Source organism: Tetrao urogallus (genome assembly GCF_951394365.1).
Source record: "Tetrao urogallus genome assembly, chromosome: 3".
Classification (NCBI taxonomy): domain Eukaryota; kingdom Metazoa; phylum Chordata; class Aves; order Galliformes; family Phasianidae; genus Tetrao; species Tetrao urogallus.
In genome coordinates this window covers 91,077,268-91,104,890 of record NC_136815.1, presented here as the reverse complement: position 1 = coordinate 91,104,890, position 27,623 = coordinate 91,077,268, and the positions used below count along the sequence as shown (strand labels likewise).

The 27,623-nt window shown below is 40.6% G+C and overlaps 1 protein-coding gene across 1 annotated transcript in view; it reads right to left on the bottom strand.

Moving 5' to 3' along the window:
* TNS3 (tensin 3) overlaps positions 1-27,623 on the bottom strand; it is a gene marked incomplete at both ends in the record, with an annotated part of 220,099 nt that overhangs the window by 176,821 nt on the left and 15,655 nt on the right. The window lies entirely within an intron of this gene.

The following is a 27,623-nucleotide window of genomic DNA, read 5'->3' as shown; positions in this document are numbered from 1 at the left end:
AAATTGGAAGAGGGTAGATTCATACTAGATATTAGTAAGAAATTCTTTACTGTGAAGGTGGTGAGACACTGGAACAGGTTGCCCAGTGAGGTTGTGGATGTTCCCTTCCTGGAAGCGTTCAAAGCCAGGCTGGATGGGGCTTTGAGCAACGTGGTCCAGAAGGACGTGTCCCTGCCTGTAGCAGGGGGTTGGAAATAAACAGTCTTAAAGGTCCCTTCCAACCCAAACCATGCCGTGGTTCTGTGATTCTAATACCATCAATTCTTACACTGGAGTGCTGGCTAGATGAAGGAAGCAACGCTACTGGAAGCTTGTAAGCAAAACCTACCCAGCCCTGCTTAACTGAAGAGCTTATAATTTGGCAGATCTAGCAAATGATGTGGCTTCCCTCATAAGCACAATCAGCTGCTCCAACAACTCAAGAAACAACACAAGTTGTGCCAGGCAACACTAACAGTGACTGGGAACAGGCACTTAAATCACAAATTCCACCCGTAAGATCCATCCATGCGCTTTGAATTTCTCTCGTTTCATTACCATTCATAAATTTGGTACTTACTCCTTTGCAGAGAGACCAAACAAAAATTTAAATGAAAGGGAAAGAAACAATTTTAGCAACTATTCCACTATTTTAAAGAAGCGCCCTGGTCAGTAACTCTAAAGAATCCTTTTCATTCAGGCCAGAAATAAAGAAAAAGCATAAAGAATACAATTCTCCTTATACTGTGAAACCAAACAAAAGGAGAAAACTCCATACAAAGTTCTGACTCCATTCAAGCCCATCTCAATCACTCCCTTTGGTAAACTGTCTAGGCATAAATGAGTTATGCATTTGCTTTATCTAGGTCACTCACAAGCAATCAAAAAACAAACTGATTTGTACACTCTCTCAGAATGTCAATTACGAATAACTTCTAAACAATGACAAACATCAGAGTTAACCATACTCTACTAAATAGAATGAGCAGAGAAACTTCCAACTGTTGTCTAGAGCCGTATTTCATTTATTTGCACTGAGATGACAAGTTTCTCAGAGGTAGCAGATGGACTTCAACATACAAGTAACACACTCATTACAGTTAGGGAAGGCAGAAAAAAAAAACCAACTCTGTTGCGATCAGAATTATATAATGCAGAACCATAGGACGTGTGAACACAAAATGATTTATGGAACTGGTATAGAAAAAGAAAAGCTTCCCCAATAAAGAAGCAAGCAGAAGTACTGAGTTAACTGAAGCAATAACATAGAATTTCTGGATGTTGGAAACATAAAGAGTTCCTGACCTCACTACAGATTTCTGGCTTAATACAAACAAATGGCTCACTTTTTTTTTCCCCCCCACAGCTGCGCAGCAAGTCTAAAAATGCAGATACTTTTTTTTTTTTGCAAGCTGGGGACAAAACAAAGCTCAGTAACTTTCAGAGGCAACACAGACTGTCCAGATACCAAAGAAATATATAATGTAACAAAAACAAGTTTCACAGAGTAGTGCATTAAAATGCTTGAAACAGCAGCCATCACTCAGTTTCCCTGCATTCATAAAAGAAAGTTAGCAATAACTGAAGATGTAGTCAGGACTTGTTTGTGAAATCACACCGTTTTTTTTTTTTTGGGGGGGGGGTTGTTTGTTTGTTTTTTTGTTTGTTTTGTTTTGTTTTTGTAACACTGCCATGTATATAAAAAAAAAGTTATGGCTTAGGTTTTTTGTTTTTGCCCCCCCTTCCAGTGAGCTGCCATACTTCTCTTTCCCCACTAGAAAGTTTCAGTCATTTTGCTGGAAACAAATTCATATATATTTTTCATTAATGAACATCTCATTGCCACAGCATGAATAACCAGTAGAATATGTAAACTCTTTAGGTTTATCCAGTTGCAAATAACGGAGTACAAAAAGCATCATGAAATACCTCACCATCTGATAAATATCAGACAGCAAATTAACACATTATACTTAAGAGCATCTTTCTGACGTCAGACTCCATGTCTGTATGCATGAAGTTCCTCTGTCACTACCACACACATCAAGTTTATTCAGTAAGTGACACTGTCCCCAGTCATAGATTTCTTTGTTGCATCATTGATCCAGTTATGCCAGAAGGTCACATATCAGCTGCATCACACTGAAGTTACCGCACATCGTCATGAAAGATTACTTTTTCTCTCAGCAAATGCACAGGAATCCAAGCAATTCTGAAAACAGTAATTCAGAAAGACTTGCACTCGAACTTAAACTCCCTAATCTACCAGTGCACACAGTAAATTCCATGGCCATGGTAAATGAACAAAACCAACGCCAAATTTTATGTCATTAAGAAATCAAATAGAGCCAGCTCACCGTTTTTCCTGAGAGCTGTCAGGATTGTTAATGACTCCTATGAAAACCTTGTTTTGCTTTGCACATACGCTTCATTTCTCTCACCACTTCAAGTGGAACCGAGGGAAAAAACTGCCTGCTTGAACAGTCCTACTATTTTTAAAAGTTTCTCCCTCCTCTTCTTTACAAGTCTTCTGAGCACTTATTCACTAGAGAACAAATTCAAGCAAGTGTACCAGTACTCGCAAGGGTAAGCCAAAGCAAATAGAGAGAACAACTCGAAAACGTTAGTACAGGTAATGTTTTCTCTAGGCGAACAGCAAGAGAAGCATCCATCACCTTGAAAGACCTGATGAAAGAAGTTTTTCCAGGCTCTCCAGGAAAGGAACAAAATTCACAATAGTCAGAATGGAAGCTGAATGCACAGAAACATGACTCAAAGCTCAGAACTACAAACAGGCTTCAGAGTTTGTAAACAGAAGTCTCTATTTCTTACTGGCAAGGGTCTGTCTCAAGAGACAAGGCTTAGTTCTCAGCTCTTCCAAAATTCTAGGCTTAAAAGGTGCTGCAATTTCTGCCACTTCAGGTCTTGCCCTGTTAACAGAACCGCCCAGCCTCCGTAAGCAGAACAGAGGAACAGTGTACTTCACTGGGCTTGTCCAGGCAGTCTTTTCCCTTCTTTCAGAGGAGAAAGGCCTACCATCCTGCTCTAAGCACAAAATGCACAATTCCATATGGTTCTGTAACAACAGGAATCTCCGTGCAAGTTACACCTGAAACCCTGAAGTTGCTCTGCAAAAGGCAGGAACAATTACTGCCTCCAAAAAGACAAAGCGAATCCCAGAACTAAATACCAAGCTCTGCCACTGCATATTAATTTAAATTGTAAGCTTATCGATGACAATACCTGAGTGAGTGAATGACACACGCCGCAACAGCAGTCTGCTCTGCTCGAATTGCAAACCTCTGTGCCCCAAACATTACTCTCCACATTCTTTAAAAGCAAAACAAAGCTCAATCAAAATACACTAAATTGAAGAAAAGCCATTAATTGTATTTCATACCAGCTCAGCTTTACCATGATCTCTGATAAACAGAATACTTAAAACCCACATAAAATCTTATTCCTCCAGGGAACAGTTTCAATATAACCACTCGCTCTAAGTTCTTTACAGAGAGTGGTGAGGTGCTGGAACAGCTGCCCAGAGAGGCTGTGGATGCCCCATCCATCCCTGGAGGTGTTCAAGGACAGGTTGGATGGGGTCCTGGGCAGCTATGAAATGTGGAGGTTGGTGGCCCTGCATGTAGCAAGGGTTGGAGATTCGTGATCCTTGAGGTCCCTTCCAACCCTGGCCATTCTGTGACTCTGTGATTTAAGCACATGTATAAGGTACTAACCAGCTCCACCGGTTGATCACAAGGCGCTAATTTATGGAACTAGGAATGGCAAGATGCTTTCCACTTCCCAAATGAGCAAAATCCATTGAAAAGCAACTCTCAAAAAGGCTTCTGATTATTTACCAGTTAATTCTGGCAAGGCAGCTCCTTTATCACACAACTGTTGCCTGTTTTCAAACTATTATCTTAATCTAGGCTATGAATCAATGTTTCACTCCTCATTTTCCCCAGAACTGCTGTTCTGTACTAGTAGATTCCATATGTCATAACTGTCACACTTTCCCAACTAGTTTCCAAATTTCCTTTCTCTGTGAAAAGCATTCTATGTGCTGCAGGCCACAGAGCTGGGGTACCTCACAAACTACCCTTTACCTGTCAGGAAGGGTGAGCTTACTGACACTAAATATTTCCCTAATACACAAAAAGAATGTCAATTATCTCCCCAGGAAAGAATGAACATCTGCATTTCAAAACAAAGCAGTAAGCATAACCACAGGAAACAGTTGAAGTGTTACAACTGCATAGAAATAAAAGGTCAAAATGGTATTTCTCTTCAAAGCACCTTTGCACAGCAAAGAAAGGTATTTGCAAAAAGAACATACTACTGAAGACAAAAAGATTTTGGCACGCTACTCTTGCACCCCATGCGGGATGCAGTTCTGCTTGGTTTCTGGCATAGATCCCTCTAGAGACTGATTTTTCTAAAGAGAACTACAAGTCTCATGATTTATTTCATCAGCTCTAAAACAAAACCATTTTGCTACAGGAAAGCCACTGTTTGGAGAAAGCTCTGTGCTGAAAAAGAAAATTACCACAAATGAAGCATATCCCATGAAGCATCAAAACAGTAATGCATTCGTTTTTTCAACAAGATTTTTAAACTTCAAAGGAAAGAACTCCATAGAAAAAAATTAAAACTCCAACTAGAACTAAATATATTTCTTCCCCTCTGCCATTATAAAGCATCTTGGAAAGCACATGCAACTCAATATGGATACACAAACCTTCACGTAAGTTTCAAGTCTACACACGTAAGTATGCTTTTCTATAGCTCAGGCAAAGGAGTGGCGGGACGGTTCCAAAATACTTCAAGTTACCACAGAATGTAAGAAAGAACACAGTACAGGAATGCTGGTATCCATTAAGATATTACAGAACATGAACACTCCCCAAATAATGCAGAACAGCTGGATTAAAGCTGCAGCAAGGGCACTTCCAAGCATCTGCTGAAACAAAACATCTGCAAGATGACAAAAAGCACAGAACTTCTTTGAAAACCACTACAGAACTTTATTGCCAGCTCTTTCCAGAGATATCTAAAGAAAGCATGTGTGACAATATTTACACATAAAGTTTACTTATGGGTGGAAGATGCATTTCTAAAATGAATAGATGTATCGCTCACATTTGAAAAACACAATTTGCCTTTCAAAAGCCACAACCAAAGAGCAAGAGCAGCTACAATAAACTATGAATTTTAGATGCTTATAATCTCAGTTAAAAAAGCAACCAAAACCAGTATTTCCAGAGAGGAATATTAACAAACAGAATAATACCAATAGATTTCACAACACAGCACAGATGAATCTAAAAACTTCTTAGCTAGAATACAGACTCCTACTTAAAAGCTACATCCTCCTCAGGGAACTTAGTCTCATATATCCAAATCTGTTGAAACTGTAAGTGGAAATGCTAGATTTCCCAGAAGCTGCAGGAATAGGTCATGAGTTTTTTCTTTTTTTTAATATCCTAAATCAAATCCATATTAATGAAAAAGCTCTTAATAATTAAAATTGATAATAGCAACAGGCTGCGTTTCTAAATCAAAATCAGATACTTCCTTCATTAAACTCCTGAAAGAAGACTTTGCAACCAAAAATCAAGGCACCTAAAATTAAAAAAAATAAAAATAATCAACTAATGTGGTGAAAATACAGTATTATCAATCTGGAAAATAATCAAATTGTCTTTGTTTCAGTTGGGACAGAACTAGTTTTCTCAGTGTGCCTAGTATGACGCTGTGTTTTGGTTCTAGGAGAAAAACAATCTTGACAGCACACCAACATTTATAGCTGCTGCCAAGCAATACTTTATAGACCTGAGACTGTTCACAGCAAAGGAGGGAACTGAAGTAGGACAGCTGACTTAAAGTGGCCAAAGGGACATTCCATATCACACCACATCAAGCAGAAGTTCTGAAGGGGGGTGGGAGGGCACCTGGCTCTTCTGCTGCTAGGGGGCCAGCTGGGCATCAGTCAGTGGCTTGGTGAGCAACCAACGAGTTCTACTGTTTTTTCCCCCCATTCTATCCCCCATCCCACTGGGAAGAGAGTGAGCAAACAGCCCTGTGGTGCTGAGCCTCCTGCCAGATTAAACATGACACAAATACATTCGGATTGCTAACACTGTAGCAGTCTGGAAAGGCAAAGATATTCAAGGTAAACAAACCCCAAACCAAATACTCCAGAAATCATTCTCCCAGGTGTACTAGCACACCATACCCACAAAGATACTCTTTGCTCTAACAGAAACTATTTTCAGGACACTGACTGCTAGGGATAGCAGCCCGTTATAGAATGCTTCACCTATTAACCATTAAAGTTGGTGCAAATGGAAGTTCATTTCAGCTGAAAATAAAAACATATGTTTATAGGTTGAATCATTACTGCTTGCTTTTTCACTGTATCCAAAAGCACAGAACTTTCAGTGAAATGAGACGACAACCTAGATGCCCTCAGCTCTACTCTTCTTGTTTGTTTCTAGGAAGATAAACTGCTTGGAGATATCATCACCACCTCCGCCTCTCAGAGAATCAACTTTCCCATTATCCAAAAATAAATTTAAAAAAAAAAAAAAACACAGATACATTCCCAAACATATTCAACAACCTCTTGCTGCTACCCCCAAAATTTGAAGTGTGTCACTTTAGCTTACAACTTTGTAGTTCCTTAACAGCACCTTTTCTGACTCCAAGGCCACTTAACTTCCTCACTGCTCATTAGTACACAGCAAATCAACTTATCACCTTATGCTTCCAGCAGTTCATTATCTCAGCTCTGGCAACCACACAGGTCTGTACCCTCAGGGTAATTAAATAGTAACATATGCAGGGACAGTAGAGAAGGAAGAAAAGGTGAACATCTAGTCCCTGTGAAGCTACACTAAGTTAATATTGTATTAGTGGCACTACAATGGGAGCTGTAGGCTATGGAAATTCTGCCTTAATACACCAAGCACGTAACTATAACCCTGCACTGAACTTACAAAGTTCTGAATGTGCAACTCCAGCTCTATTTTTAAACTACACACAATATTATCAACTTTAAAAGCACAGTTGCACAGTAAAATACATTAACAGAGCAGATTACCAAATCAAGTAGGTAAAAACTGCATAGGGGGTGGGGGTCTTACATGTATAAAGTGCTTTACCATTACCACCACAGACTCTCCCACACTGGCATAAAGACAGTTTAATTTATGATCCTAAGCCAATCTCCCTGCTTTCTCATTTAGCAAACACAGCTAAAATGAATACAATGAAGTATACTCCTGCCAGTGTGCTATGGATGTTGCATGAAGCAGGGTAACATACTGCTCTATTCCCAGGTAGAAAATATCATCTTCCAGGTTGCTTTTCTGAAAGTCAGTTTTCATTCACATGGCAGGCCTAACTTTAGGAACGCTAGCCTGCTAAAACTGACAGTTCCAGGATGCCTGCTTCCCCCACCTCACACTCCTCTCCTTGGTAAAATAATTTGCTGCCGAACACCTGCAAACACATGCATGGAAATCCCTACCCTCATGCACGCCTGTGGCATAAGAAACAATTAACCAATTTCCAAGGTCTGAACTGACTTTCAGGAGAGGATACAGTCACCTGTACACCTCCTCCTTCCAGCCACAAAGGTACTGACGTCAGGAAAAGCAAACAAGCAGGAAAAACAAAGAAAAAAAAAAAAAAAAAAAAAAGCTGTTCATTGTTCCCAGCCTCTTCTGTCACACACATTTTCCTTCAGTCAGAATCTGCCTCAAGAGATTTTCCAAGAGAAGGTTCTTTAGGGACAGCTCAGGTGCAGCTGATATACAAAGAGTTCAGATTTGGTAACTTCCACATGCTTCAGCCCTGTAACTGAGTCCCTTGAACAGGAGACCCACATGTAAGAGCAGATGACTTCAAGAGGTTCTTCCTTCCCTAGCATTTCCTCCACTGATGTTAGTCAGGCTTGGCTAGTCAACCCACCTTAGTGGGAAACAACACGCTTTGTTCCACAGTGCTATTTCACTCAAGCAATTCATTTCAATTCTTACACTATCAGTGTGAGGTAAATGAGTACTTAACATCTGGACAAACACTCCATTGCAAACTTCCCAACTCTACTTAATGACTCAAAATAAGCAATCATTAGCCATGCAGTACTTCAGATTATGCTTGATGGGTAAAAATGCATCCAAAAGCTGTACTGGTAGCAAACACAGCTGCAGAACATACATGGCCTTTCTCACAACAGAAAAATACGATGACACACAACAAGGTGCAAACCACCTCAATCACTTTTTTCGGTTGCCCCTACCCCCCCTCCAAGAAAGAATTAATGCTTTAAGTCTTTGAGAAGTTTTGCAAAGGCACATTCAGCATTCATTGCTATGACAAGAATTGCTCACTCTCAGGAGATAGTCAGTGGTGATCAGGGTCAGCATACAAATGAGTAACAACTTCTTCATTTAAGTGACAGCCAGAAAAACTTTACTGGAAATTCTCATTAGGAATAAAGCAGGACAGGGGGCCCTACATTTCAACGTCTAGCCAACCTTTTATTTCCTGCAGTACATTCAGTGACTTCTACGTTGACTTTTCCTGCATTGCAAATGTTTCACTGTGTTTATTTTTCCTTCATTATATCTTTTCTTCAGTTTTAACACTGCTTGCTATTTTGGTTTCCATCTGCGGTTTGGAGACACACAAGTAATTACACTAATAATGTTTTACTCAAATAACTCTCACAGATGCAAAACAAAGTGCTTCTTCATTCTCTACCAGTTTGGCAATTTCAAGAAAAGTTGGACACAGAAGCAATGAAGAAAATCTTTATCTGCTTGTCAGACCCAGAAATAATTACTACATTCTTTCAGTCTACTGCACTATTCAGAATCTCTGATACTGCATTTTCTTCTAGCCATAGAACTTATGGTCAAAGAGAAATCATCTCCTAATACATTTAAGGATGCGCTCATAGCCCACCCTACAAGCTGCACTACCACAGTTGCACTATTTTTGTGCCCAGATATAAATATTTTCTGCATGATGAGGAAACGAGCAAGACAGAGAAGCTAATGCCCACAGTAATTATACCCCTGAAATACCGAAGTTGTTTAGTAAAACAGAGATGCAGACAAATATTTTGGATAAAGTCAGAAATTGGAAGGAAAAAAAGAAAAAACCTGATTAAGCCATTTGTAGCTGCTGCCTGCTCTAAAGAAATTGTCTCCTGTGGCATATGCATATATATTAAAAAACTGAATGTTTCAATTTAATGCATGGAAGGCACTCAGCCATGCAGTTCTAAGTCACTAGCACCTGTACCAACTCCCAATTAAATGACTGATTAAGTCTTCCAACAAACATTAATTATTAGAAGTGATTGATTTAATTAGAATAAATCATAAGGAGTCTTCTGGCTATTAAGATGAAAAGGCCGCTATCTGCAGCACTTCAGAGGCTCTATTTTACAACTTCAAAGTCATCAAGAATCTCATTTGTTTCAGAAAAAGCCCCATTTGGTCGTCCATACAATAAATTTAACCAACTCACTGCAGCAGTTCCTTTTAAAAATCAGCCCTCTTGAGACATCTGTATTCAGTCGCTGTGTTCAGCAATACCCAGAAGTTTCCTATCAACCCAACAGACAAAACAGACAAAGTCTCCTTCATACAAGTATAGCCTGTATTAATTTCCTACCTAACAGAAGGTAAACACTGTATTTGCAGATAATAACACACGGTTTACCCTATTTTTTTAAATCATATCATACAAAATGCTACGACTAGCTGATCATTGTAAGTTTGAGAACGTAAAAATTTGTTGTGGCACAACTCTTTACCACTCAGAATAAGGCTGTTCTGATTTTGAAGATTACAAACCACCCCGAGAGACTCCAAAAGCAGCTTACAACACGAGCAGCTGGCAGCAGGCACAAGGGTTCTGAACCTTGAAAAAATTCCTTCATAATTACAGAATTTGTACTTTCCCTTCTATAAAGGGGGAGTTTTGGGCAGCGATAGAAGAACACAGCGAACAGAGAGAAGTTCGCCATCAGGAGACGTTTGAGGCGGTGCCCGCTCACCAAGCGTCCTGCTACGACAGAACTACGGCTGTTAGCACACGGATTCACAGCTGCCTACAGCCCGTCAAACGCCGCCCGAGGAGCGAGCCCCGAAAGGCTGCCGCTCAGATGTCCGCGGTCACAATTACCCCCTTCCCCAGATTCACGTAACCTTACAGGTGAGCGACACACGCCTCGCCGCTCAGCTCCCCGCCGCCGAGGCCCATCGCAGGATCGCCCCGCGCAGCTCGGCGGTACCCGGCTGTGGCACGGCCCGCCTCCGGGCCCGCTTCCGCCATCCCGCCCTGCCCGCGGCGCCTCAGCTCCCGCTGCGCCTCACCGCTACCTTTGCCCTCTCCGCAAGGCGCACCCTCGGACGCTCTCCCAGAAGGGCCGAGATCCCTAAGCGCTCACCTGCCCTAGCACGGCAATCCCCTCCCCTCGAGTCCGGCCTCCCGCCCGGCCCGCACTACCACAGGCGAGCAGGCCCCTGGACGGGCCCCGGCGAATCCGCGCCGCGTCCCCGCGGGCAAAGACCGCCCAGCCCGGCACGGGAAGCGCTTCGCCCCCGAGCCCGGCGATGGCGCGGCGCCGCTGAGCGCCCGGCCGAACGACGCCCCGCGCCGCCCGCACGGCGTTCTCAACAACAGCCCAAGTTTTTACCTCGCTTCCCCGGCTCTGCAGCGGGCCCCGAGCCGGCGCAGCCCTAGGCAGAGCTAATCCTCCTCCTCCCCCTGCGCCGCACACGCTTGTTTTTTATTTCCTACAGTCCCGCCCGCCGCGAAGAAGCCTTCACCGCCTCGCTTAGGGCTGAGGAGGCGTGGAGGAGGCGCGCCGCGCTTCTCTCGGCTTGGGGGCGGGGGGCGCGGGGCGCGGGGCAGCCGGGCTCACCTGATAGCGCTCCGCGTACGACGAGAAATCCAGTTCCTTCCGCCTTGCTACTCAGTGAGACCCCCTCTGGGGCCCGGCACTGTGATGGGAGGCGGAGGGTCTTTGGGCCCTGCGGGGCTCTGCTGACAGAGCCCGTGTTCTGAGCTGAAGCCAAAGGCCTAGAGTTGCGGTCCTTAGGACCTGAACATCCACCTTCATGATACTGTTCAGTCCGCCGTGGCTGCTAAAGGAAAGGAGTGAGCTTGGAGCTGTGGGCAGCCACGTGCAGTGATAAAGCAAAACATACACACAGGCTCTCGAGGGGTCTTAACAATCCTCAGAACTTCGCTTCAGCATCTCAGGTCCCAGGATGACCCTTAGCTTAGCTGCTGTCTAATCCCACAGATTCCTTATGTGCTTGTTTGTACAAGTACAGTTCATAAAGCATTGACGTGTATGCTGTTCAAACACCAAAAAAAAAAACTTCTTTCTTGAGGTAGTTCAAGAAAGATGAACTCCAGTTTTTATAGGATCCACCAATTGGCACCGTCTTGCTGGATCACAGCTGCTACTGCTTGCACAATCTTAGATGCCATACAAAACAGCTAAAGAGCAGAGTAGTTTGGAAATGCAAGTTCTTTGCATTTAAAATAAATACATAAATATTCATGGCAGCAATGTGGAATTTGATTAGTAGGACTGAGATGCCTAGCAAAGATCACACTATCAGCCGATAAATGTAGCCTCACCTGAGGAGCGTGTGCACATCATCAGACAGAAAAGATCTGAACATCTTTCCTTTGGCTAGGACCCTGTGTAAACAAACGGTGGCCATCTTGACATCTTTCTAGCTTATTTTCTGCAGCTAAATATCCAAAAACAAATTCATGGATATGAATCCTAAGCAGGAACACATACACATTGACATAGGCAATGGTTTACAGCCTATCCTAGCAATACTTCTCTCTGGCTGCTTAGGCAATAATGTGGTGGTTAACATTTGGAAATCTCTTGCTTTAGGCTAAGAAGCTCTCCTGGAGATGCCAGAACTGGGCTTCAAAGCACAAATCTTAGTCTGTCTCGGCAGAGCATTACATTGTGGCAACAGGCAAACAGGTTATAATATTTCGAAGGCAATGGTATTCAAATACAGATACCTTATTTACTGAGGGACAGCAACATAACAAACACTAACCAAGCAAAAGACAAAGTAGGTCCCAGACATGCGTACCGTCTAATTTGGATAAACCTTTGTGGTATTGAATTGAAAGCTTCAGAAATATTTAGTAGTCAGACATAATCAAAAGTCTTTGTTTATAATCACAGCTTAAACTTCTTCTCTCCTTTTCTGACAGAGGATGGGAACACATACTACAAATCTCTTAGATCATCTCACACGGTTTCTCCTAACTCTCACCATGTGCATCATCCTACACTACAGGTCACGTGTAAAAATGCAACACACATATCCTTAAATAAAGCCAAGAAATTCTGAGAATGGGATCAGTTTCTTAACAGTGCGTAAGTGCACAGAATCAGCACCTTTAAAGCCTCACAGGGTTTTTCTTTAAGTCCCACTTCATGGATTACCCCATCAAGTGGCTATCTGAAAATTTCAATGGTCATTAAAAAACAAACAAAAATTATTACCATCAGCTGCAAACTTTTAAGCAAAATTTTTAAAGCCTGGACTCCAAGGAATTCAAGAGCAGAAAGCAGAAATTCTTAAATAAAAAAAAAAAAATTCTATCATGTGATTTAGCACTCTGACAGATGACTATTAAATACTCAAACTTTGGAAACACTTGATATATATGAGTGCATCTGCTTCCAGATGAACATGTTATTACAAATAAATGGCAATAGCCAAAGAAAAAAAAAAAAACTGCTTTTGCATGCCACTTGGAACACTATGTGAAAATTCAGGAAGTTAAATATATGGGTTTGCTGCTATAGCATTAGTTTACCATAAATGCATGTTCTTTACATTTTATAACTCACAGACATTTGACAAATAGTATATTCTTGCATGTTTAAGTCTCCAGTTACCATCTCTATATTCTGAATTCCTCTCTTCCACCCTTTGACAGTAGTGGAGGGGAATACAAAAGGTGAGGGGAAATCTGTGTCTACATTTTAAGAGCTTTATATATATAAACCTGCACAAAGGTGTAGTCAGTGTCTAAGTTAAACATTCATCTCAGATGCACACTGTTCAGTCAAGGAATCTACTGTGTGAAAGGAATTCCTAAACTGCTAATCAAAATAGGTTACTATTGCACTTTAATAACAGCAAAAACACTTTCAAAAATTCCAAAGAATGGAGTGACAGAAGTCTCTGTGTGACTCATACCTTTTTACGTTCTGAGAGTCCTTTTACATTGTGAGGGTCATTTGCTCTTAAATGGTGTTTTATTCTTTATGGTATCTACAAAAGCAGACAAATTTGGGTAATGTTTCTGCTACCCAAATAAAGCTTTTAAATCAGAAGACAGAGAGACTGCTTATTTGATCATCAGTGAGCTGAAACTAATCATACAGCGCTTGTCAGCAAACAAGAACCTGGAGACCAAATGATGTACAAATCTACCTGTTGCTCCTACATTTAACTGTTACAGCTCCAAATCAAAATAGTAGTTTCTCATGGGTGTAGAATTTATACATGGATGATATGTGCTATAATTTTTATGATTACTTATAAGGCATACAGATGCACATCAAGTTAGTGTCAGCATTATTGGATAGGTAGGAAGTTTCCATTCAGTTCCTAAACCTCACTACACTCTTCTAAAGCAGGTCACTTAATACAAATCTGTAATCCGACTTCAGTGTTGGAGATCATAAAATAATAGCTTATTTGGAGATTCTGTAATAGCTTTAAGCTATGTAACACAACAGTAGCGTAAGAATTGACATTCCTTCATAAATGTCACCCCAGCAGCTCTGCATTCTGCTATGAACTACGACCTCTAAACCCCAATTTGTGTTACTTGCTCACTACTCTTTGTGCAAAACTTACTTTGCTGCAGTACAATTTTACTCTTCTTCAGTAAGATCTCTTTCTGTGGTAACAAATGCAGTAAACTTTTGCCTTTCAGCTAGAGTATTTTAGAATGGAAAGCTGTAAAATAAGCACAGGGAGAAAAGTACTTTATAGAAATAATAATATAAATATCCCTCCAGATAGAGAATATTCAATGACTTTCTTAAATGCAACATAAAGCAAAACAGGCAGTTCCCTCAGGAGAACAGAAAATTTGTGGCTTGTGGATTGTTCTGCAAATACAAAACTATGTAAAAGATAGTACCTCAGCGTACTGCCAGAATTTGCATTAGTTTCTTACATAAGCAGTTTACCAAGTTTTCTTCCAAGGGATACTTTTGTATGCGTCTGCAAGTCAGGCAATTCCTGGAATTCTGTTCTGAAGAATATTGCTAGGAAGCTATCTGGCTTGGATGCTAGCTTAATCTTAAAAAAAAAAAAAAAAAGATAGAAGCAATTTCAAATTTACTCAGGAATTCAGGTCACAAAATTATTTCCATGAGCAAACAGTTTAAAAAAATAAAATAAAAAAAAAAACACAAATTAACAGTCCTGATGTTTTCAACTGCAACATGAAAAAAAAAAAAAAAAAGAGGTCTGCGATCAACTGGCTTTACTGTTTTCTTTCATATTTAATAAAACAAATCTTTACAGCTACACTGCTATACAAGTAATATTCATCTCATTTGCTTCGTGCTTACAGAACTACCCCTGCACATGTCAACTGTGGGCCCTAAGCTTCACTTTCATAATTCTGCAAGCCACCAAACAGACTGACCATATCTAACACCATATTAAACATTCTAGGAATCAACCCACAGGACCTGTTTTCCATCACCAACATCCTGGTATGAAACACAATGTTTGTGGTAGCCAAAAAGATAATGTCAAACGTACTGACTGATCAGACACACTGGTGGTGTATTACAGATGCAGCAACATGAAATAACAATCTACATTAACCTTCAAACATTCAACATTCAAAAGAGAAATACAAAATTTCCTTAAACAATATGATTAATCCGCTCCATACCGAAAGTGTGCTAAGGAAAATTTGTCATTTATCCAATGATCATTTGGTTCTCTGGTTCCATATGAAGCACAGAACAAGCAGCTTGCACCACATGTACAACATATTCTCCTTTTACTGTGTTCCACATTTTCCTAAAAAACAACTGTATTTTTGCAGCCTATCTGCTTGCAAGGCAGAAATAAGGGCACATCTGCTTTCCTCACTTAATATAGGCATGCCAGGAGCACGTGACTTTAAGGCTGGTTCATTTTACATGCTACAATGAGTAGCATGTATGAAGTTATTCTTGTCATCCAGTACTTAATGACCTGTGATATGGTAAATATTTCCTGGTGCTTAACCAGTTTATCTCATAAACTTTATGCTATTCTTGAGTTTCCTAGAACTGCTCCTCTTTTTCATTTTTTCTTGTAAGCAACAAAAAGGCATTAATATGAAACTACAATAAGAAATACTACATTTAACAAGTTTAAAAGTGAAATCATGAAGGCACTAATGCACTGCATGGCAGATATTGTGTGTAACCTATGCAAGCACTACTACATTCCAGAAAAAAGTTCCAGATCAAGAAGATGCTTTCAACTCAGGCCTGGTGGCAGTGAATGAGGTAAGCCAAGCTGTACTTGATACAACTGGAAGGAAAGAGAAGTAAATGAAAAATAATACAGCTGCTGTTCCTAGAACTCAGGCAGTTCCTCTCATGGGACCTAGTCAGAAGTTCTGCACACGGGGATCAGTTGCACAATCCTTCAAAGCTTGTGATGGAAGGCAGTGAAGAGCCAAATGCCATGTATCATATCCTCGGTGGGATATGGAATGGAATGGAAATTTAGTGTAGAACATACAAAACTTGTTGCAAGTGGCTACAACAGGTTCAAGAAGACAGAGCCAAGATGCCTTCACGGGCCTTATCAGCTTCAGTGCATCACTCCTTGTGTACTTTTAGCACTGTGACTGCCTTTTCTATGGCAGCTTCAAAGTGATGTATTCCTCTTCCACAGTCTCTTCCCTCCAGACAGCAAAATAGGACCCAGACCAGAAAAATGTACAGGGGACTTTTTATTGGGAATCACCCACATAGGCTGTGGCTGTACACCCTGACTGTTCACTTAGTCCAGCAATTACACACCTCACTGTGCACATGTACAAGGGCTACTCTGAAAGTAATACCTCCTATTTTATTACATTAGCCCATGGCATCCGTAGTGGAAATGCTAGGTCACGGCTTAAAACAGTGATTGAGCACGTGGTAGGAAGGCAGGGCTAACCCAAGGCAGTTCATGTGCATATAATGCACCTGAGCGTCTGGAAGGGGTAGAACTAGGATCCATCCCTTGCCAGAACTTATTTAAGGGTTGGCAGTGAAAGTAAGGATATCTCTCTAGAGATCCTTGTGTGGGTGAGGCTTTCTGAAGGTACGCAGTTTCTTTCCTGGTTTTTTGTGCCTGCTGCTGTGTTTGAGCAAATCCTCACTCACTGCAGCCTGGGATCTTCCTGATCTGCTGTTATTGTTGTGCTTTTTATTACATTAGAGCACCAGAGGTGGATATTGGTGGTATGGCAGTAAAGGTTGAGCCTTGTCAACAATATTCTGTTAAATTTGGTTGCCATGTGACAGTGACAACAGAAGGGCAGTCTGACAAAATGGCATCTGACATGGAAATACATAGTGAAACAAAGGTGTATCACTGAATTCCTTCCATGTGGAAAAAATTGCATCCATTAATATTAACCAGCATCAGCTGAATGCTTATGGAGACCAAACAGTAGACGTTAACACAGGAAAGCAGGTAGGTGGTGGGTTTCAAGAATGACTCCATAATAGCAGCTACACTGGTGCAGCAGCTACACTGGTGCAGACTTATACAAGCATAGCATGAACGTTCTTGTTTATTGCCAGTCAAAATTCATACCTAACATTGGTGACTCTGTTGAAAAGTAATGTTTTGTAGCAGCGAATTTGTTCTGTCAAAGTGTTGCTGAGTTCCTTGTATATCTTGTAGTTTTCACCGAAATAAATAGGAGACATTACTTTCAGAGCGACTTACCTGTTCTCAGCTCCCTGTATCCAAGCAACTGACCTCCTCAGAGTTTCCCAACTAACCTGTTGAAGACCTTTTCAGTGCTTCACAGCACTTCTCACTGGTACTGTGTAGTCATACAGCCTTTTGTACTCTTACTTCTGCCTGGTATGGCCAGTGATTCTGTGCCTTGTCCATGACAAACAATTTTACTGGGTGTTTGGGTTTTGTTTTGTTTTGTTTTTTTTAGCTAATAGCACTGAGTCAGAATCCACTTAACATGTTATGTGCCTGTATATACATTACTATATACATACAGTACAGCAATGCTTGGACAAGATCAAGCAGCACATCAGTGTCCTGGGGGCACAAGTGAAGTGAATGGGGACCCAGGTAGTCTTCTCTTATCTTGACAGATAGAGACAGGTGTGTGAGCAGAAGTTGACACGTCGTGCAGATTAACACCTGAATAAACACCTGATTATGTGGCTTGTGTCATTGACAGGTTTTGGCTTCCAAAATCATGGAAGATACTTCAGTGAATACAAATTATTGGGGTGAGATGGGGTCCACTTATGTAGAAAGGAAGGAGGATCTTCACTAGCAGATTGGGTGATTTAGATATTGTGCATTAAACTAACGAACATGGAAGGTGAGGCTCTGAACCATGACACGCACTCACAAGCTACAGGGTGGAAGAGACCAGTGACCAAACCTTTCTAAAATGTTCTGTCAAAGATGAGGCAGTCAAAGGTCAAAATGAAGTGCCTCTATAGAAACGTATGGAGTGTGAGTAACAAGAAACACGAGGAACTGGTAGTCACTACCTGAAGAACCATGATTTGTTTGCTATTGTGGAAATGTACTGGGGTAGATAACGTGACTGAATTGCTACAATTCAATGGCTATAAACTGTTCAGAGGTGGCAGGTATGGAAAGAAAGGTGAGGGAGTTCCCGTGATACAAGTTGTAGCTTATGAAGTCCCTTAATAGACAGCTTTCCAGTTTGTTTAGATAATGGGAAGAGTCTGTGTCTTTGTATTGATTCTGCCAGACTTTGTACTTGAATAGGTAAGAAAGTTTCCACCAGTCTTTGTAAGGAATGAGTACATATCTATGGGAAAACCTCTGAATGTAAATAAGCTGAAGATGTTTTTGTGCAAGGTACGTGTGATGGGAGGGGAGGAGTATCCCCCACGCATCCAGGGCTGATATTAAGGAATGTCTACTTTCTATCACTCCAATTTGAGTCTTAGAGAGTTTCTTGATCTACTGCTTTATGGTAACAATTTGTCAACCCAGATGGGATGGAGCTCTTGAGCCTCAAATGGTTCATAGGATCACAGAAGCTTAGCTGGCACTGAGGTATTCTTGGAAGGACCCTTATTCCCAGACTGAAGAGCCCAGGAGCAAAGACCTCTGACTAGTGAGTATCAAGGCATTCCTTTTTTATTTATTATTTTGGTTGCCCAGAGGAGTTAGAGGTCCCCCTGTATTTTGGTTGTCTGCCTATCTGATGTCATAGAAGTCACACAGGGTAGGGCTGAGGATCCAGGTGAGGGGATTAAAAAGTCCCCCAGGGTAGTTAGAGGCCCCGTGTATTTTGGTTGCCTATCTGTCAGGTGTAACTAAAGTTGTTTTGAGTAGGGTTAAAAGGCCTGGGTAAGGAGTTAAATCCCCAAAATTGGAATAAAACTGGGATAATTGTCATCAAGTATACTTGATTGTTGGTTTGTGCTGTTATTACATGCTGATTGTTTTTGTTATAGTACAAAGGATTCACCCACATGCATTGTTAAAATGGACACTGGATGTGGTGGGTGAGGGAATTTTGAAGATGTCATCTTTGGGATGAGTTCTGAGTTACTGGAAAAAAATAAATGGATCTTCTTGTGGGGTTGCATGGAAAGATGATTTAATTAAGTACTGCAAATCAGTGGTGGCCACTGTATAAATTAGAAGATAGAGAAAAATGGCCAGTGAATGGTACTTTGAATTATAATACTTTGTTATGATATTTTCGTGGAGAGAAGATAAATGGGATGAGGTGGTGTTACATACTGATATGTTCTTTGTAGCGAAGCAACATTGAGAGGCAAAAGTGTGGGATTAATTTGACCCCAAATGATACTCTGATTTTGGCACTAGAAAAGGATAAAAGAGGAAGAAAGGAAAGGTGTTTAAAAGGTGGTGTTCTACTTGTAGTACTGGACAGAGATGCTTGAAACTAAATGAGCAGGAGGAGGGTTTAGAGATGTCAGTAGCCCCAAGAGGGAGCCAGAGGCTCCAAGAAACATGGGCCTGGCCTCCCTGGGACAGAGGGGTTGGCTAATGAGCCTAAAAGAGGGACTAAGGGACTATAGGAACAAAGCTGGTGGCAGAGAGGACCTGCAGCTGGTGTAAGCTTGCGCTACAAGCCCCACTGAGGCAGGCAGTTGGAAATAATGGTATGGTTGTAGTTAAGGTACCCATTTCAATTATGGATTTAATCAACTGGAAAAAACTTCCTGGCATCTATGTTGATGATCCTGAACAGATAGCTAAGGCTTTTGAAATGATGATTAAAACTCAAGATCCAGATTGGAAAGATACAGAAGTTATTGTGCAGATACTATCTGGTAGTACAGAAAAATAAATGATCCACAAGGACCCAAGTAGAGTGCTCAGGTAGCAGCGAGGCATTGCAGAAGTTTTTCTTTCTTTTTTGCTTGGGATATAATGCTGGCAAGGACTAGAGGGGCCTAAATCCCAGAGTGGATTTAGTCTCGAGGAAGAATATTCATCTGCTTTACACCAATTCTGAGTTGGCTGCAAGGTGCTGGCTGAAGCAAGAGCTACATGGGACCCCCCCCCCCCCCAACCCAGATCCTCCCTGAACTGGCCCCCCTCTTCTTGTGCTGCTCATGTAGAGGTACTCAGGGTAAGCATGGAGCTGAAATCCCAGCTAGAGGAAAAAACAGTATGCTAATTGTAGAGAGGAGGGGCACTGGAAGTGATAATGTTCCTATCTGCAGAGGTCTAAGAAACTTCATGTTCTCTGATAATCATGGAAGCTAGCGATAAGAGGACTGGAGGTATTTTCCCCAGAAAGAACCTCTGGTTAAAATTAAGCTGAGGGAAGATGAAACCAAAATAGAATGTTTTGTTGACACAGGAGCTACTTAGTCAGTATTAAATGCAAAGAAATATCTGATGACAAAAGTATAACACTGTAAGAGCTGTTGGTGTAACAGGCAAGTCAGAAGCCAAACTGTTCTTTAAGCCTTAGACATTTTAAAATTGAAGAATAATGGGTGACACATCAGTTCTTGTATTTACCAGGAGCATCTTTAATTGGTTGAGATTTGTTGGAAAAATTGGAGGTGAAAATAAAATTTAAAGTCAGAGAGGTAAAAGTATTGATAGCAGAACCTAAATTTGTCCAAACAGCAGTGTTATTGTCAAAGGAAGCCGAGCCAGCAAAGAAAGGAATTTCACCTGAAGGTGAAGCTGCAGCGGTGCCTTTGGGACAGGCAGGGGAGGTGCCTGGAAGATCTAAGAGAACTGAGTAAGGATAGATAAGCCAGGATCGGTTACCACACATCCATTCCAACCAAGAGATGGGTGTACATCAAATCCTGGACATCCAAACCACTGCAAGAGAAGTGGAAAAGACCCTTCCAAGTTCTTCTGACCACCTACACTGCAGTGAAACTGGAAGTAAAAGGAGTCTGGATTCATTATTCTCAATTAAGAAGGCACCTCTTATGTGGAGAACTGAACAGGCTACCTTGCTTTGAAAGTTACAATAAATAAGCAAGCATAATATAGAAAGTAACTTTGCTGGTAGGAATTTGCTTTGTAGGCTGTGAAGGATGGAAAAGTAATGTACACTTACAAATAGTAGGGAGCTAATGTAACCAATTCCTCTGCTGGATACGTACTCAGTTGCCAAGGAGCATGCAGGTACAGTATCCACTGTATTGTTAATATTGTTAAACTGGACAGGAAAAAAAATACAATTGGCAACAACCAATGGCTGTTCCCAAGGAGCCTACATCTTTGTCCAGTGACTTCTATTGCCTGGCTCCTTTTTAGCAATCCTGCATGCATCTCAACTTAAGGAATTTGTCTCATTATGTACATACAGCTTTCATTACGTCAGGATTTGACCAGTTCAACTCCCACTCTTAGTTTATAGAGCTAGTAGTTACTCTCCTAATGGAATATGATCTCTACTTTCTAATTCACAACGGCATGATTCAAAGAACTCCCAAAGAGTGGAACCTAACCTATAAACGGACATTATGAGAGGGAGATAGAATGATAGAACTATTAAGGTTGGGAAAGGCCTCTAAGATCATTACGTCCAACTATCACCACTGTGCCCACTAAACCAAGTCCTAAGTGCTACATCTACCCCTTTCCTGAAAGCCTTCAGTGACAGTGACTCTACCTCTTCCCACCTATTCCAATATTTGAGCACTCTTTCAGAGAATTATTTTTTTTATAACATATGGCCTGGACCTCTCCTGCCATAAATTTAATGGGAATTCTTCTTGTCATATTACTAATTACCAGAGAGAAGAGACCTATCCCCACCACATTACAGCCTTCTTTCAGGTGGCTGTATAGAGCAATAAGGTCTCTTCTGAACCTTCTCTTTTCCAGACTCAAACCCCAATTCCAGCTGCTCCTCATAAATCTTGTGTTCCAGATCCCTCATCAGCTATGTTGCCCTTCAGAAATGCACTAGAGCTTCAGCTTCTCTCTTGTAGAGGGGGGTCCAAAACTAACACAGTACTTGAGGTATGGCCTCACCAGTGCCAAGTACAGAGGGATGATCACTCCCCTAGTCCTGCTGATTACACTATTTCTGACACAAGCCAGGATGTCATTGGCTTTCTTGGCCATCTGGGCAGCCTGCTGGATCTTGTTCAGCCACCTGCCAACTAATACCTCCAGATCCTTTTCTTCTGTGCAGCCTTCCAGTCACATAAACCTGTACTGATGCATGACAAACCAAAACTACTACACTTGAAATAGAAGGAAGACAAAACTTTTAACATGGCAGCAACTATAAAATATGAGGGATCATAATGCCTATCTGTGCAATACCAAATCTCAGTGTAGTGCATGCCAAGACAGCTGTAGAAGACAAAAAAAAAAAAAAATTACCACAGATATATTTACTGCAGGGATGGAGAGTGTTTTCAAAATTTAAGCACATTTTTGGTGCTCCTATTGTCATGTGCAGGGCAAAAAAAAAAAAGAAACTTTACAATTCAGTATTCACAGTTCAGAGGTCTGAAAAGTTGCTTTCTGCAGAGGTAACGATACTACGAAGTGGCCTGAAGTGCAGGCATGAGCTCTTTCTCGATCCATCCAAGAACCTAGGAAAGACCATTGCTTTGTAGGCTGAGCTTGGGAACCATTCATTTGTGCTACTCAATCTTTCTGATTATTGCACTAAAATAGCTACCTAGCACTGATTTGTTTTATGTTGGCCTGAGGAGGCTTTTCTGACAGAACAGCCATTTAAACAGCAGCATCTTAGAAATGGGGACATTTCTTAAAAGGATTCGCAATTGACACAGCCGTGCCACTCCAATCTTACAACATTACTGTTGCAGCAAGACAGACTTCTGATATTAACTCCTCCTTCCATCTGTCAGAACCATCTCTTCAATTCCTTTCCTTTACCACCTGTTTTATGTCTGAAGAGTTCACTCAAAATTTTATTAAGAACCAGAAACCTTCTCCGTAATAAAACTGAGATTAATGTCTCATCTACTTAGCTTTACAAAAATACTGAATTGTTCTAACACTCCTGATAAACTGAACAGTATAGTTAAGTATAGCAACTTTTTCAAACTATAACAAGATGTTCTCTAGAACTGCAGAAAGTACCTATGTGCAAGGGATACTTACTTGTTTGCCTATGTTGGCAAAATTCTTACAGAATAGCTCACATATGTAAAATTTAGTCTCACTTCTTGCTCTCTCATTATTCCAAAAGCAGCAACACTGAAATAAACTAGGCAAAGTGTTTTCACTCTTCACTATGGAGAAGGGAATTAAGCCTAAAATAAGGTAAGTTATCACATACTCAAATTTCTAATGCACTAATAGACTTTCTCTTTCAAGTTGTATCAAGCTTATGTCTATTTTGGGTCATTCATATGCCTGCTGCAGTAGCAGGCTGAAGTACAGTGCTAGTGTAACTACAAGACTTAGGCTTTGATAACTGTTCTTTCCAAGCCTTTTCCCCTTCTAATATTACTGAGCAATTGTAACATCTTCAGTGGAGAAGAGCGCTCTTAGAAAAAGAGACTTTGATGAGCTTTTAAGGTGCTATTAAAGGCAATCCACATAAAAAGTTACAAAACAAACAACTTGAAACACACCAAAGACTGTGTTTTGAAAACAGATTGTTGGGTTCATAGCTTCACAGAATATCTGAAGTTATCAGGTTTAATGTTGATTATGTGTGCCAGGAGAGAACTAGAGAGCGCAAATGTCAAAAGATACATATGTTACAGTGAGCATCTCACCAAGCTCCGGGACAGATTTTTAATCACATTAGGATAACATATCTGAGTGACTACATCCAAGAAGGCCAACCAGTCCAGCCTATTAGAAGAGAATCCCTACTATTGGTTCTGCAAGAAGGCAAATGTTAACCTCAACAACACATTCATATTTTTGTCTGGGGAAATATTTTGTGTATACACGCACTGACATGCACACACGTGCATATGTACACACGTGCACACACACACTTCTGCCATTTAACCAGATTAACAACAGTTGTTCCCCAAAGGAAACACGATAAAAACAAATTTTATTGTTGGTAAATGCGGATGCAGAACCCTCAAGCGTGCACACCACACAACTTTAACTCCTGTGCTCTGAGGAATTCTACAAGTTATTGTTCTGTAATTTGCAGCTATAGAAATGGAGGAAAGATTGTGTAATGGTATATCTGAAAATAAACTAAAGAAAGGGAATGCCAGTGTCCACGTGAAGGTTATATTCTTTTCCTTAGATAAGATCCCAGGGTGAGGTTTAATGAGCAGTACAAGTATCTTAGCACTATTCTGCTCAGGTACTTCCAGCAGCAGAGGTTACTGAACAGAGGTTGATTCTGCCATCACAGACTCAGCCCATTCAACCTTGTTTACCATTTTGATGAATTTTCAGCATCTTGATGAAATTTCTGAAAGGTCAAAAATGCAAAACAGACACTACTTACATTACTTTCTGGTTTTTTTTTACTTTCACATCTCTCCTTCTACTTAGCACAAACCTTTATATTTCCACTAGTGACCGTGTCTGCAATTTAAATCATCCTCCTTTGCTCAATTTGTAATTTTTTTCTCTTCTTTTTTTTTTCAGATTATCAGATTTCATTCTTCATTTATATTCATTTAAATTCATACATAATTTCATTAACCTTCTATTTTAGCCGTAAGGCTAACTCTTGCTTAGTCTGGGTTGCTTTTTCTGTAGAAAAATAATGCCTTACAAAACCTATCTGCTAGTGTTCAGAGGAATGAAACTAGAAAAGTAGCTAATAGATTCAGAAATTCTCTGAATACTAATATCCTTTTTCAGGGCAAGTCTTTTATCGCTGTTCTAAATTATTTGCCCACATTTTGAAGACAGTTTGATCTTGAAGGATTTGTGCCCCTTCTCTTTGGACTTCAGTATCCACAGTGCTGCAGGAAAGAGCTCTACAACACTGACCGTGGTGCCCAGTAACACCATTCAAATCATCCTATTTTCTGAAGCTGCACTGAGCATTTTGATGTAAGAGTTTTCAACTCCTGTCTCAACCTTACCAGTGATCAGCTTTCTTCCTGATGGATGGATGTGACAAATGCCACCTGCCTCAAAAAACGAAACACTCATTATTTCTAAATAATCAACATGAACAGCTAAAGTCAGTAAAATTATTGAAGTTTTATGGTGAGATAAAGATTCCCACAGCATTTTTGTCTGTTACCTACATAACTATTATGAAATGTGTGACAATACCAGAAAGCTAATTATCAGAGAAGAGGGTATAAATGGTATGTGCTCATTTTAAGAAGTACCTCTCAATGGCATTGGAACTGACTGAGGTTTTTAAAACATGCCTGTTATGGAACAATCTCATGCAAGTTTCTCAGACTTTCCTGACTCTGCGTTTGCTGTTCATTCATTCCCAAAGCCATCCAGGTTACTGTAAAACTGTCATGGTTTTATGATTTTTGATATTGGCATTCCACGTCATAACATTATAGTATCATGTAGTACACTGGGAGTTAAAGAGTTCATGCACCTGTTCCATGGATTGTTGATATTTCTGCATATCTGGTTCTCAGAACTACTACACATCCCAGAAGACTTTCACTGTTCCGTTTCCATTTTCTGTTTAGAGAGAAAGATAAAACTGTTCACAAGTCACAACTCTGCCCCTTCTTTTACTCCTTGTCTCTGCGCGTGCGCTCTTTAGCCACCTCGCCTTCAGCATCACAGTAAGGACTTTGGTTTTGGACACTCCCTCTTCCATTTATTTGGTTTATTAGCTTCAATTCCAATTATATTGCATTATGTTGTGTCATCTCACACTGCGCTATCATATTTAGCAAATTAGTTTTCTCCCTTAGCTCGCTGCTGTTTTCTTTTTAGGCCCATCTCCCCTCCTTTTCCCTACTTCCCTCTCCTGAGACATGGGTTTGTGGGCCCTCCTCCCCAGGTAACCACAGAACTGGGCTGAACTGGCACATAAACCACTGACAAAAACCTGTGCTTATTTAATGCTTGAGAGAAGCTGAAATTTCACAGCGCGCTCTGTGTGACGGGCAGCACATCCTAAACACATAATTACAAGAAACCAGGCCATGGTAGTCCTGCAAAATATATTTGTCTTTCTTATTTTATATTTAGTTTAGTTTCTAATAATTTGCTTGTGAGTAAAAAAAATCTGCTTTACATCTCTGAGTTTAGTTTCTTCCTTAACAGCATTTTAACACAGTAACTTCAATCCTGGCAAAAGGTTAAAAAGGAACGTCCTCAAGATAGTTACTTCAAGTTTCCTGCAAGCAGCAGCTAGCTGGGGGATGGAAACTATATATGACTCCAGCAAAAGAACACCATCTTGACAGCACATCCTTATTTATCAGAGGCCATTTGGGAGATGGACCTCAAGATGAAAACACAGGAAAACATATAATTGATTTTTCTGCATACAGATAGATTTGTTTCAAATGCATTACTTCTCTTTCCTTCCCTCTCAAACTAACGGGAATTCATTTAACTGCTTCCCCACAGTGCAAACTACAATAAAGAAACACAGCTTTCAGCATCAAGAGCACAGAAGAGAAAAAAAGTTATTGCAGGATTCAAACTTAACATTGTACTTAGGTGGTAAGAAGGACACATATCAACAGCACAATTCTTCCTTTCACAGACCAACTAAAAATCTGGCCTCTGCTTCTCTCCTTCCTCCTACCAGCCCTGGAATGTACCTTGGCAAGGCTCAATTAATCATTCTTTTCCTGGTCAACACGGGTTCCTTCCCAATTCCTGACTTACTACCTCTCTTCCAGGATAAAGGAGGTGTAATTGTGAAAATCCCAAATAATGTTTAAGATAGCTGAAGTCTTCTGATTGATCTCCGTGTTATTGAAAATTATACTATTTTCTTCATGTTCTATTCATAAATAAGCATTAAATAGCATCTTCTAGGTAATTTGGACAGAAGCTAGAAAATAAAACAATGCTTACCTCTTTGAACTCTGTTTTCCTTTCAGAAAAGCGTGACTTTAAGAGAATGTATGCAAGGTGCACTGAGGCAGGAAAACTGAGGGGAGAAAAGCCAGACCTCTTCATTGCTGACATTGATCATTCAGATCCCAATGCTAGTGGTTCATGAATGTATAACGAGTGATGTAAAGAACTGCTGCTGCACCCATTTTCTTAAGATTATCAAAAGCAAGATCTTGCCTTTTGCACTTTTTGGAACTGACAACACCATATCAGTGTCTCAATGAGCCTTACTCATTTGCTAATGAGAAACACTGCAGCTAAATCTAGTCAGCCTCTGTTTTCTAGTTAGTCTGCTGTTTTCACAGAGTAGAAATGTGTTCCTGTGATCTATTCCTGTGTGTACTTTGCCTCTTATATTTTAACCTCTGATTTCCAATATGAGATCTATGTTTCTGATGCTATAATTGTCCACTTTTGCCTCATCTTGCACTTCAATCTGTGGTCTCAGATGTCATCCATTTGGCTTAGAAGCCCCTGTCTAAAACAAAGGTTCTTGTTTTCCCACACAAAATAGCATCTGAGTGTGAGAACCAGGCTAGCAAGGATTCCATAGTTCACACAACGTTATATCTAGGTAAATATTTCCATTTAAACAAACAAACAAACAAACAAAAAAAGAATAAATAAAACAAGTTATCATACCGTATATATTTGTACCTTGTTCTAAAGTAATTTACTCCTCTTGTATGGATGTTTGCATTGCATCTTTCTGGTAAGTAAAAATAGAGAAGGCAACAGGAGACAGAATAAGTGTGCTAAATGAGCATGTAGTTCAGCAGCCTATGAGACTGTAAGGTATTAATTACTTTGAGGTGCTTTTTCAATCAC